The 11398-nt window shown below is 36.1% G+C and overlaps 2 non-coding genes and 2 pseudogenes across 4 annotated transcripts in view; all 4 read left to right on the top strand.

The window, feature by feature from the left end:
- The window catches only part of trnal-uag (transfer RNA leucine (anticodon UAG)), an 82-nt gene extending 33 nt beyond the window's left edge, over positions 1-49 (top strand). The window contains exon 1 of the tRNA in view: positions 1-49. This exon is cut by the window's left edge and continues 33 nt beyond it. This is a non-coding gene — a tRNA (tRNA-Leu).
- Positions 50-712: 663 nt separating this feature from the next.
- trnal-aag (transfer RNA leucine (anticodon AAG)) lies at positions 713-794 on the top strand. The gene has a single exon. It is a non-coding gene; the product is annotated as a tRNA-Leu (tRNA).
- A 288-nt stretch (positions 795-1082) lies between these two features.
- Positions 1083-10772, top strand: LOC148682200 (uncharacterized; annotated as a pseudogene). Its single transcript, XR_015942127.1, has 2 exons — positions 1083-1149; positions 2891-10772. The product of XR_015942127.1 is annotated as an uncharacterized LOC148682200 (transcript).
- LOC103910570 (uncharacterized) overlaps positions 10749-11398 on the top strand; it is a 22836-nt pseudogene continuing 22186 nt past the window's right edge. Inside the window, exon 1 of the transcript XR_015942573.1 lies at positions 10749-10799. The product of XR_015942573.1 is annotated as an uncharacterized LOC103910570, transcript variant X1 (transcript). The remainder of the gene's footprint in view (positions 10800-11398) is intronic.

Raw genomic sequence — 11398 nt, 5'->3', positions numbered from 1 at the left:
TTAGGCTCCAGTCTCTTCGGGGGCGTGGGTGCGAATCCCACCGCTGCCAGATGTGGTTTTAAACACGGCCAAACTGTTTGAGTGTGTGCGCGTTCGCAGTGAAGGCTGGAAGTGAGAGAGTAAATTTAAGTCGTCAACTAGTCAGTATAATGTGTTCTCTGAAACTCACGGCAGACTCGTTGGTGTGACAGCAACACATCCCCAAGCTCGAATCTGCTCAGGAGCAAGTGTCTTTCCCATGATTAGATTGCAGCATCTTAACAAAGTCTGCACTGGAAGTCTCTCTTTGCCATTGCTCCTTTTAGCAAGAGCACCCTATTGAAACAGGAACAGTAAAGATTCACAATTAGAGTAGTAATACTCTATAACTGGATTTGAATATAATAACAACAACAATGTGGGGTCTGCTGTGATGGAATCAGTAACTTTCACTCTTTTGTTAAATAACAGTTACCTTGTAATCAGGTGCTTAAATGCATCGCAGCTGGCTGCCGTAAGGAGAAGACTTCAAATGCCTTGAGGTGTGCTCAAATAGAGACAGAACTGTGGTTGACAGGAAGGTGGGAGTGCTTCCTAAGCTGGTATTAAGGAGGTCTCTTTCTTTGTGGAGGAGCTCCAGCTAGGCATGGCTAAATTGAACTGATTTCCCAGAGCTGTTGCGCTACTTGAAACAAGTTGGTGTCGAAACTGCTCAGGGAAAGCAGCTTTGTATGGTAGCGTGGCCGAGCGGTCTAAGGCGCTGGATTAAGGCTCCAGTCTCTTCGGGGGCATGGGTTCGAATCCCATCGTTGCCAGGCAGTCCTTTTAGGATGCTTGAGAATGACCTCTCTGCTTGAGCAAACAGACTTGCGAAGAGATACTGCATGCTTCCGCTCACATCCAAATGTAGACTCCTTGGCCAAAGTTGAAGGGCTTCACTAGGAAGCTCTGCGTCTTCTCTGCTGTTTTGCTTCGGTAAAATTGGGCAGAATAGGGACCACTGCATGGATACATCTAGGGTAGCATAGCCGAGGGGTCTAAGCCGCTGGATTTAGACTCAAGTCTCTTTGGGGGCGTGGGTTCGAATCCCACCGCTGCAAGATATGGTTTTAAACAAGGCCAAACTGCTTGAGTGTGTGCGCGTTCGCAGTGAACGCTGGAAAGGAGAGAGTAAATTTAAGTTGGCAACTAGTCAGTATAATGTGTTCTTTGGAACTCACAGCAGACTCGTTGGTGTGACAGCAACACATCCCCAAGCTCGAATCTGCTCAGGAGCAAGTGTCTTTCCCACGATTAGATTGCAGCATCTTAAAGGGTCACGAAACACCAAAACACATTTTTTGAGCTGTTGACAGTATATGTGTCCCACACTGCTAAAAACACTATTAGGACACCTATATTTCACTAAAAAGTGTAAATTGGTTGTTTTTGCGTTATTTCAAGCAAATTCGTACTTCCTGTTTGAAACAAATTTTTGAAGCTGCGTCACGGTCATGACATAATAGCGTGTATTCCAGCGTGCAGACTGGGCGTCTGTGCCAGAGTGAGTCTTATTACGTCTTACTGTGTGATGCATTAATGCATGAGTAAGGCTTAGGTCAAACCAATCAGCACCCTCTATTGTGCAACTTCATCAATATTCATTATTGTCACCGTGTTTACACCACAAAGACGCCACGTTGTGTTGGCAAAACAAACGTGAAGTGTTGCTTTTATAGTTTGCTGCTGTTAAGTTTCGTTTTCATTTTCTCTCTGTGAGAGCTTATCTGGATCACGTGTGGATTAACAGTGTACGTGACGCGCGGCAACAATAACTTACGTGTCTAAGGAGGATTATTGTTTACCTGAGAGCTGTTCTCATCTGCAAACGCTGAAATCTGGATTTGCTTGTAGTCTCCTCTTCATAAAGACGCGGCTCTAGTTGCTGGTGATTGTCCTGTCTCTACAGATTTGGTAAGTGAGCGACCAGTGCTTTTTGTTTATTCAGTTTGTTCGTATCGAATTAAGTTAACTATTGCACTGAGTGCAGAAATGTTAGCACCGCATTTTGTGACCGGAATAACACACGCGGCTTTCTGACACTACCTGCCGTGTGCATCTAAGTTTCCGGGAAATGCAGAGTTTTTTTTCTCTCATTCGCCGTGCGGTATCAAACATTGCATGAAAAATACACGCTTGCAGCAGTTCCTCGAATCAAATATCTCGTTTGTCGTGAGAGGCATGAATGAATTCCCTGAATGAAAGAGCCAAACTGCAGTTAAAGTCCAACATTTAATAATTTGGCAAATAATTCGACTACAGATGTCCATGTAGGTTAAACACCATCACTTTTTCTCCTGTCTGTGTGGGTGTGTATTTTGACTCTGAAACTCGCGCGTGCACAAATAGACACTCCCACACCATCCCACTTTAGTTCCTCCGACACTCCCCCCTAAACAGAGCTGGACACGCCCACTTTTCTGACTTTTTCCAAAGTAGAGGTGTGAAAACACCCTGCTGAAACGAGGGGGTTTCATGGCCCTTTAAAGTCTGCACTGGAAGTCTCTCTCTGCCATTGCTCCTTTTAGCAAGAGCACCCTATTGAAACAGGAACAGTAAAGATTCACAATTAGAGTAGTAATACAGTGGGGAATAAACCAGAGTCAAAAGATGTGTTGATTATGTGAGTCAGTGTTGGTATGACTTTCTGACACAGAAATGAAAATAGCCTCACCATTTACTTTCCGTCATAAAATAAGGTATAGTGATAAAAATGCTGGCTTACTTTGTGTTCCAGAAGACAGGAAATGTTTAAAACCACATGATGGAGAGTAAATGGTAAGCTCATTTTTATATTTAGGGTAAACATCCATTTCATGCTTGCCACTTTAAGCCTTTATACTAAAGTTCACTTTTTTGTTCTTTTTTGAAGACCTGATAGTGCTGAAAGAAGAGACACATCAATGGAATGAAATGGAAGAGAAACAACAAGTAATAACGACTGATGAAAAACCCACACTCACTAAAAAGACTTTAATACGTGGAAGATCTCGGAAATCCAAGTCTAGGTGTAATTACAGCTGTAAACAGAGTAGAAAGAGTTTCTGTCAAAAGCCAAACCTTGATGTTCACACTAGAAAGAAACCTTTCACCTGCAAACAGTGTGGAAAAAGCTTCTATAATACAGGAAACTTAACAGTGCACATGAGAATTCACACTGGAGAGAGGCCGTACACATGCCAACAGTGTGGAAAAAGCTTCTATTCTACAGGAAACTTGGCAGTGCACAGAAGAATTCACTCTGGGGAGAGGCTCTACTCTTGCCCTCAGTGTGGAAAGAGTTGTAAGCAAAATGGCAATCTTAAAACCCACATGAGAACACACACTGGAGAGAGAAGCTTTATTTGCACACAGTGTAGGAAAGGTTTTTCTCAAAAACAAAACCTTACCATCCACATGAGGATTCACACTGGAGAGAAACCTTACACATGCACAGAGTGTGGTAAAAGTTTCCCACATACAGGCTCACTCAAACACCACATGATAAGTCACACCGGACAGAAGCCGTTTGCATGTGCTCATTGTGGAAAGAGCTTCACAACCAAAGCTAGAATCATGAACCACATGAATGGTCACACTGGAACCACATGTGATCATTGTGGAAAGAGTGCAAAGACTCCATTAAGCAACACATGAAGACTCACTCAGGCGAGCGTTTTCGATGCAGTGAGTGTGGAAAGGTCTTTAAACATAAAAGAAGCCTCATCAATCACATGAAGCTTCACAATGGAGAGAAAAAATGAGGCCTTGTCCAGCGGAGCTTAAGGCTTTCCCGGGATAGCATCTCGGGACAAGTGTAAACTCTTGAATACATCTCAAGTTACTGGAATGAAACCCTTTGAACCTGAAGATTTAAACTCAATAACTGAAGAGGGGTGAAGATGTACCAGATTGTGAGAGTTTCTACAGGGCTGCAGGAAAGCAAAATAACTCTATATGTGTTTCAAGTTATTATGAACTGAGAACCAAATTTGTGCACATTGCACACTGCAATCAAATGATCGGCTCTGAAAAGAGAATTAGAAAGATTAGGAAGAAGAAAATGTTTGGGGAGATGCAGAGAAAACTGTCCTACACTCTTAGATTGTGTTTTTGATCGTTCACACTATATGATGTTTTCTCCCTTGAACAAACAGATTTGCCTCCAATTTTGGGCTTTTGTCTGCAGTTTCACAAAACTTGTTGGTGAATAAAAGTCGGCCGGTGTGAACTTGCAGTGACAGTGAGAGACTGATGCAGACTCCATAAAGCCCTGTTCAGACTACACAATGCCATTTGCCAGTTACCACAGATCAGATTTGTGTCAGATTATGAGATTTTGACTTGATCAAATCTTGATGAGTTGTGGGTAACAAATGAAGACTTTGGTTTCAAAACACAACACATTTATTTTGATGGACTGATTTTAGAAAATAAAAAAGTTTTCCTCATGAAGACAATTAAACTTTCTGTAAACAACTGGTTTCCTTTGAAGAAATGTTCATGTGAAAACTCCCACATTACTACAAATAAATCTGTGTATGGGAAGCCCAGTATCTCTATTGTGAATGAGAATATGAGTGATTTGTTAGCCTACATGCTAATTCCAGTACTCAACAGATTACTGAAGCACTTCAGCTATCTGTTTATTCAAATTATATATATATATATCTATATATATATATATATATATATATATATATATATATATATATATAGATATATATATATATATATAATTTGAATGAACAGATAGCTGAAGTGCTTCAGTAATCTGATACTGGGTTTCCCACCTAACATTGCTGTTAGTAATAGTAGTCACACACACACACACATGTATATATGTATGTATATATATATATATATATATATATATATATATATATATATATATATATATATATATACACACACACACACACACACACACACACACACATATGTGTGTGTGTGACTACAATTACTAACAGCAATGTTAGGTGGGCAAAATAAAACTGAAAAAGGATAGTTTTTTTTTTAAACTAGTATGGGTCTATAAATCTCATTGTCACCCTTTAAAAGGTTTAAAAACCAACATTTATAAATTTATATATTTATGAATGAAGAATTTTTTGCAAAGCATAAATGGTTATTAACTACTTAATGCTGTGTACAATTTTCTTTAGTCACATTAAATTTAACTTGTTTATTGCAAAAAGGGTTTACATGGATATTGACATGAGACATGAGTATATGCAATTATAGAAAACATGCTCAGTGTTTTCAATATGACTTTCACAAAATTGACAAGATCTCCTTATTATCAACTTTTAATCTCAGGGATTCTTTTGATGGATACACATCATTAATCATTTAAACTGAAGTTCTTTACATTTGGGGAGAATTGAATAAGAAATGTAACTTGTCTTATTTTTCTAATTCCTGTGAATTAAAATCTTTAAAAATAAACGAGGTCTGAGCTGATTATGATGAAGCCTATGAATAAGAATATTCATTTAAAACTTATTATTACATTTTGGATCTCTAAAAATAAAGATAGAAGAGAGAACATTACAGAATAGTGTGAAAGAAAACCTCTGATCAATACTGTGATGTTTTTAGGGATAATATTAATTATTGTTTTAAACTCTTTAGGGTGACAAGCAAAACCCTGTTTAAAGAATGGGTTGAATAATTTTAATTTAGCAAAAAGATTGTCATTTCAAGTTAAAAAATCAAATGTGATTATAATCTATTTTAACAAGTTTCCATTTAATTTTGATGAGATGACGAGGAATCTGGACCAGCACCAAAGCCACTCCTTCCCCCTTCTCCATCAATAGAATATCCACCTGTTACCTCAGATGCAACTGAGCTTTTACTATAGTTCCCACTTTGATTTTGGCCACAACCAGCGTCAGCAGTACCACCAGCTCCACTGGAAACATGTACAGAGATGCTGAAGCACTGGGAGCCACTGGACAATGTACCACATGTCCCCTCAAACTACTTAATACAGTGATCTTTTTTTTTTTTAGCTCTGCACAGTTGCCAGACATTCAGAATCGCTCCCCAGTAAACATCAGAAACAGGTGGGTTCAACAAAGGTTGTACAACAAATAGTTGTAAATACTATAATATACAGCCCCTTTAAAAGTTTGGAATATTTTATAATGAGCTTATTGTGCTCACTAAAACGTTATTGCATTTTTAAATCACTGTTCTTTTATTAAATGTTCTTTAAAATATAATTTATTCACGTTTAAGCCTGAATTGTACGCATGATAAGTGTTCAGTGTCATGATTATGGAGGCCCAAGAGTACGGTGGCCGGGAAGTGCAAAACAACATTACAAAGTTTGAAACACTTTTACAAAGCTCGAGACAAATTTACATTTTGAAAAACATGTTTACATATCATTAGACACAATTACAGGGGAAAAACAATTTTACCAAGGACGAAACAAATTTACATTTTAGAAAACAAATTAACAAGACCTAAACACTTTTACAAATCCCGAAACATATTTACAATTAGATTGCCTACGGAAAGGGAATGTACCACACCCCAGAAGTGACGTAGAATGTACCACACACCGGTAGTGACGCGGGGAAAGTTGTTGTTGTTGCTGGTGAGCACGGTAAATTCGCGCTGTGGAGTACATGGCGTAAACAAAGTTTATGGTGACTGAACATGGACAGCGGTCTAGGGTTGTTTTGCCCGTTTTGTGGCAAACACATGAGCAGCTTAACACGGTTTTGCTTTGCAAGTGGTTGGTGTTTAGAGTTTATAAAGGACGCGGAACAGACGGAAACACCAGACATGCTGCATCAGTGTTTTCAATATTTTTACGAGATCCACACCTACACTGTAATCGTGAACATGATGTCAAGTCTACACGGCATAAACATCTGCTTGAGGACTCTTAACAGTAAACTGAAGGAAGCCTGTGTTATGGTTTAACTGGTGTCCAGGTTAACTGAGGCCCCCTCTAAGATGTGCAAACTATTCACGTTTGCAGATTGGCAGATTCTTCACTTTTTCACAGCAACATGCCCATACCAAATAAAGATTCGTATTACTTGCTATCAGTGTAAACATTGTTGATTATTATCTAAAGAAATTATTATCTAAAGAAATAATTATAATTGACATGTCATCAATGGGATTCAAACCCAAGTCAAAAGGTTCTGCATGAGTAACAACCAATTCATCCAACTGAACTACTCCAGTGAACAAGTTGAACTCGGTTTTGGTATCTTATCAGTCAACATGTGCCGTGCTTGAATTGTTTCCATGTACTTGCATTTACATGTTTCTATGCACTCTTACGCTGATATTTTCTCAGAATAGCTCTAATGTTTTATCGCAGTTAGTCAAACCATGATTTTTATAGTTGTAGACTTGTGGAAACATGTCTACAAAATCACACACGAGCTGGATATTATTGATATTTTCCAGTGTGTGTGTGTTACATATCCAATTCACCTGTACCGCATGTCTTTGGACTGTGGGGTGAACCGGAGCACCCGGAGGAAACCCACGCGAATGCAGGGAGCACATGCAAACTCCACACAGAAATGCCAACTGAACCGAGGCTCGAACCAGCGACCTTCTTGCTGTGAAGTGACAGCACAACCTACTGCGCCACTGCTTCACCCAGCATAAAAATGTACATAAATAAATCACAATTTAAATGGACAAATAAATAGATATGTTTGAATTGTGTTTTTAAATGTCATTTAATTAAGCAATAAAACAATGCATTACAAAAACATTTTAAATATATAAATAAATAGACACTTTTAATACTGTATTTTTATTTAATCCATGTTTTAAAGGCTGATTAACCAAACAGTAAAAATTTGTGTTAATAAATCTCAAAACACATTTTAAACAGCTTTTTAAATAAGCATTTGGCTAATGCTTTTCTCCCTATTTGCTGTTTGGTTTTCTTTTTCTTTTGCCACATGCTCTTCTCAAATTGAAAATGAATCAGGTTAAAAATGGCTCTGCTGTAATGAGCTATTGTTTTCCTCTGTTAGGAAAAAAAAGACAGTTAACAGTTTTATCTAGATTAAATGACCTTGGTGATAAAGATTTTCTTGGAGATATAGAACAAAATGAACTTCGTATTTTGCCATCAGAGTTAGATTACTATTATACAGAGAAAGCTAAAGGAGCTTTACGATCTAGAGTGAAATGGATAGAAGAGGGGGAGAAAAATTCTTCATATATATTTTTTTAATTTAGTAAAGCATAGACAATTTTCAAAAACTATTAATAAACTTAGCATAAATAACAATGTAAGTGAAGAGAAAACTTTGATTGATGATCACATCTATTCATATTATTATGTAAATCAAAATTTAATGAGAGTGATTGTGACTTTTTCTTTTCCTTTTCAAAAGATAAAGTTTCTATTATAGATAACAGCTTCCGTAAAATGATGGAATCTGACATTGTTATCTCTGAACTTGATGTTGCTATTTCTCAAATGTTCAATGGAAAATCCCCAGGTACAGACGAAATCACAGTTGAGTTTTATAAATATTTTTGGCCAGAGATGAGATTTTTTTTTTTTCAAGTTTATTTATATTTCTAGACTTTTTCAAGGCATTTGATACCCTTGAGCATCCTTTTTTGTCTTTAGAAAATCTTTAGAAACTTTTGGGTTTAGTCTGAGCTTTTGTAGGGTAATTTCCATGTTCTATACTGATATATTCAGTAGTAAATCTCTGAATTCAGGATCATCTCCTGGAATTTACATCAAAAGAGGAATCCATCAAGGATGTCCCATCTCACCTTTTCTTTTTAATATAGCTGTTGAACTAATGTCATTATATTAAAAAAATTCAGAGTACACTTTAGGTATTGATATACCTGGTAGGACTTTTAGTTTAAGTCAGTTTGCTGATGACACTCTATTAATTCTTAAAAAAAGGAAGGTGCTCCCTTTAGCTCTTGTCAAAATTTCTGTTTCCTAAAGCTTCTGAATTCACCTTAAACCTAAGAAAATGTGGAATATTAACTATTCAGAATTGTACTTTAAGAGAGTTAGAGGGTATTCTAGTAAAAGAAGAAGTTAAATACTTGGGAGTTACCATCACCAAAAATTCTGTTTATAGAGAATGTGCAAATTTTAATATCAAAATGGAGGGCGTGAAAAAAATCCCTAAATCATTAGCTAGCTAGAGACCTTTCCATATTGAGTAGAATTCTTTTGACTGGGATTATCTAAAATTATATATTTAACTTATCCTTTATATACTCCTCCCAAAATAGTTAAATCTATAAATTCAATATTATTTAAATTTATTTGGAAAAATAAATCACATTATTTACGTAAGAATCATATGATTAAAGAGTATGAATATGGAGGTTTGAAAGCTATCGATTTTGAATGTCTTCTTGGCACTTTTAGAGTTAAATAGTTGAAAGAGTGTTCAGCTAAGCCTTATTCAATTTGGCATCATATCTCAAATAATTTTTTCAAAAACATTGGTGGCCTTGAATTTGTATTAAGATATGATTATGATTGTTCAAAACTTCCTTTGAAGCTGTCTAATTTTCATAAGCAAGCACTACTTTTTTGGAAAATTATATTTACCCATAATTTCCCCCTCATAAATCCACTCTTTGGAATAATTGGGCTGTTGTTATTAATAACAGAAAATCATTGTTTAAAAGTGACTGGTACAATAAAGGCATTATATTTATTAATGATTTATTAGATGAAAATGGACTGCTACTATGTCATAGCAAACTTACGGGAAATTTATAGTAAAATTTATAGCCAATGTTGATATTTTCTATAGTAAATGTAACAACAAGGTTATTTACAAAGAATTTAAACACGCCTTATCATGGGTGATTTTAAGTGATATCATCTAGGAGTTGTTTAACCCTTAGTAGAGGACAAAGCTTTTAGCTTTTATCTTAAATATCCTGTAGCACCTAAGGTTTAGGAAACTCATTACAGAATTGTATTCAGGATATATCCTGTGAATGAGTTTATTCAAAAAAGATTTAACTTTGATGTTGACAAGTGTAGATCTGCTCAAATCTTCCAGAAACACACGATCACTCTTTTTTTTTTTATTGTGAATTTACTTTTAAATTCTAGTTTGACATCCATACTTGGCTTTCATTAAAGATGATTTCAGTCCCCCCTATTGTTCTAGAAGACATTTTATTTTACAAATGGGATTTACGTTTTTCTTTCTCTGATGTTGTGAACTTTATTTTACTAATGGGTAAATATCATATTCATTGTTGTCAGTGGAAAAAGTGCAGTACCTCCTTCAGATGTTTTCTTTCTGAGGTAGAGAAAGTGGCTCACAGCTTCAAATACTTCAGAAATCACATTAAAATAACTGAAGCTCTCTGAACTTCATATTTATTGTTTTTTTCATTTAACAATGTTTTGTTTTTCCTTTGATGTAGATCTTTTGTACAGCTCCTTGTTGCAGTTGTAACAATTTTAATTTATTTTATTTATTTTAATAGTAAATATGCCTTGCGATGTTGATTGTTCCCTGTTTTGTGATGAAAACGTTTCGCAACAATAAACACTTAGACTTAGTGGATTAATGTTTTTTAATGGATTAAAAGTTTTGATCAACTGCCAATACTGAATGTCTGTGTATGTGAAAGAGATAGCAGATATGTTGTGTGAGGTGGAAAACGAGGGAGAAATTTATCATGTCCTCACTGCAACAGTGAGTGGCAAAAAAAGCTGAACAAAAAAGACTTTTATTTTGGCGTGATGTGTGACGTCATAAGGCTGCGCCGCTTCCGCGCTGCAGTTCAACCAGAGGAAGGTTTGTTTCACAACTTTACACAAATATAAACCGATTGATTAAAGTTTTAGGTTTTTCTTCCGATATTATATGCTGTTGACTATTATTTTAATGCTTTATACAACGAAGTACTATTTTAATCACAGTAAACGAGGGCAATTGTTTGAACAGAAATGTGTGTAATAAGTGTTTTAAGGAAGGTTTAATTTTTTTTAAATAGCATAATGTCATTCCAGTATAAGTATTTTTTGTTTCTTGTTTAGACTTACCTGATTTATTTTTGTTAATCACTCTCATATAAACAAACTGTTGAAGCAAGTGTTGAAAAGATAGAGGTAAAGTTGGTTTTATATTCGCACATTCTGACTTTCCCTTTGATAATATAGTTTCATAAAAGTATTATTTGCAAACTCTAAACAGTGAAATCATATTAGCAGCCAATGACTATCAAAGTACAACATTGTTCACAGTCAAATAAGCAGTGCTAATGTTGAATTCAAGTCACACTTGCATGCTAATAGAGGTAAAGTTGATTTTATATTCGCACATTCGTTCATTTAGAAGTCTCTATGTTGTTTATAATGTTACTTTGAATATTCGATCTGAATTAGCATGCAAAT

Source organism: Danio rerio, chromosome 4, assembly GCF_052040795.2.
Source record: "Danio rerio strain M-AB ecotype USA chromosome 4, GRCz13ab, whole genome shotgun sequence".
NCBI classification, from domain to species: Eukaryota; Metazoa; Chordata; class Actinopteri; order Cypriniformes; family Danionidae; genus Danio; species Danio rerio.
The sequence above is the reverse complement of the archived record's forward strand: the minus strand, read 5'-3'. Positions and strand labels throughout refer to the sequence as shown.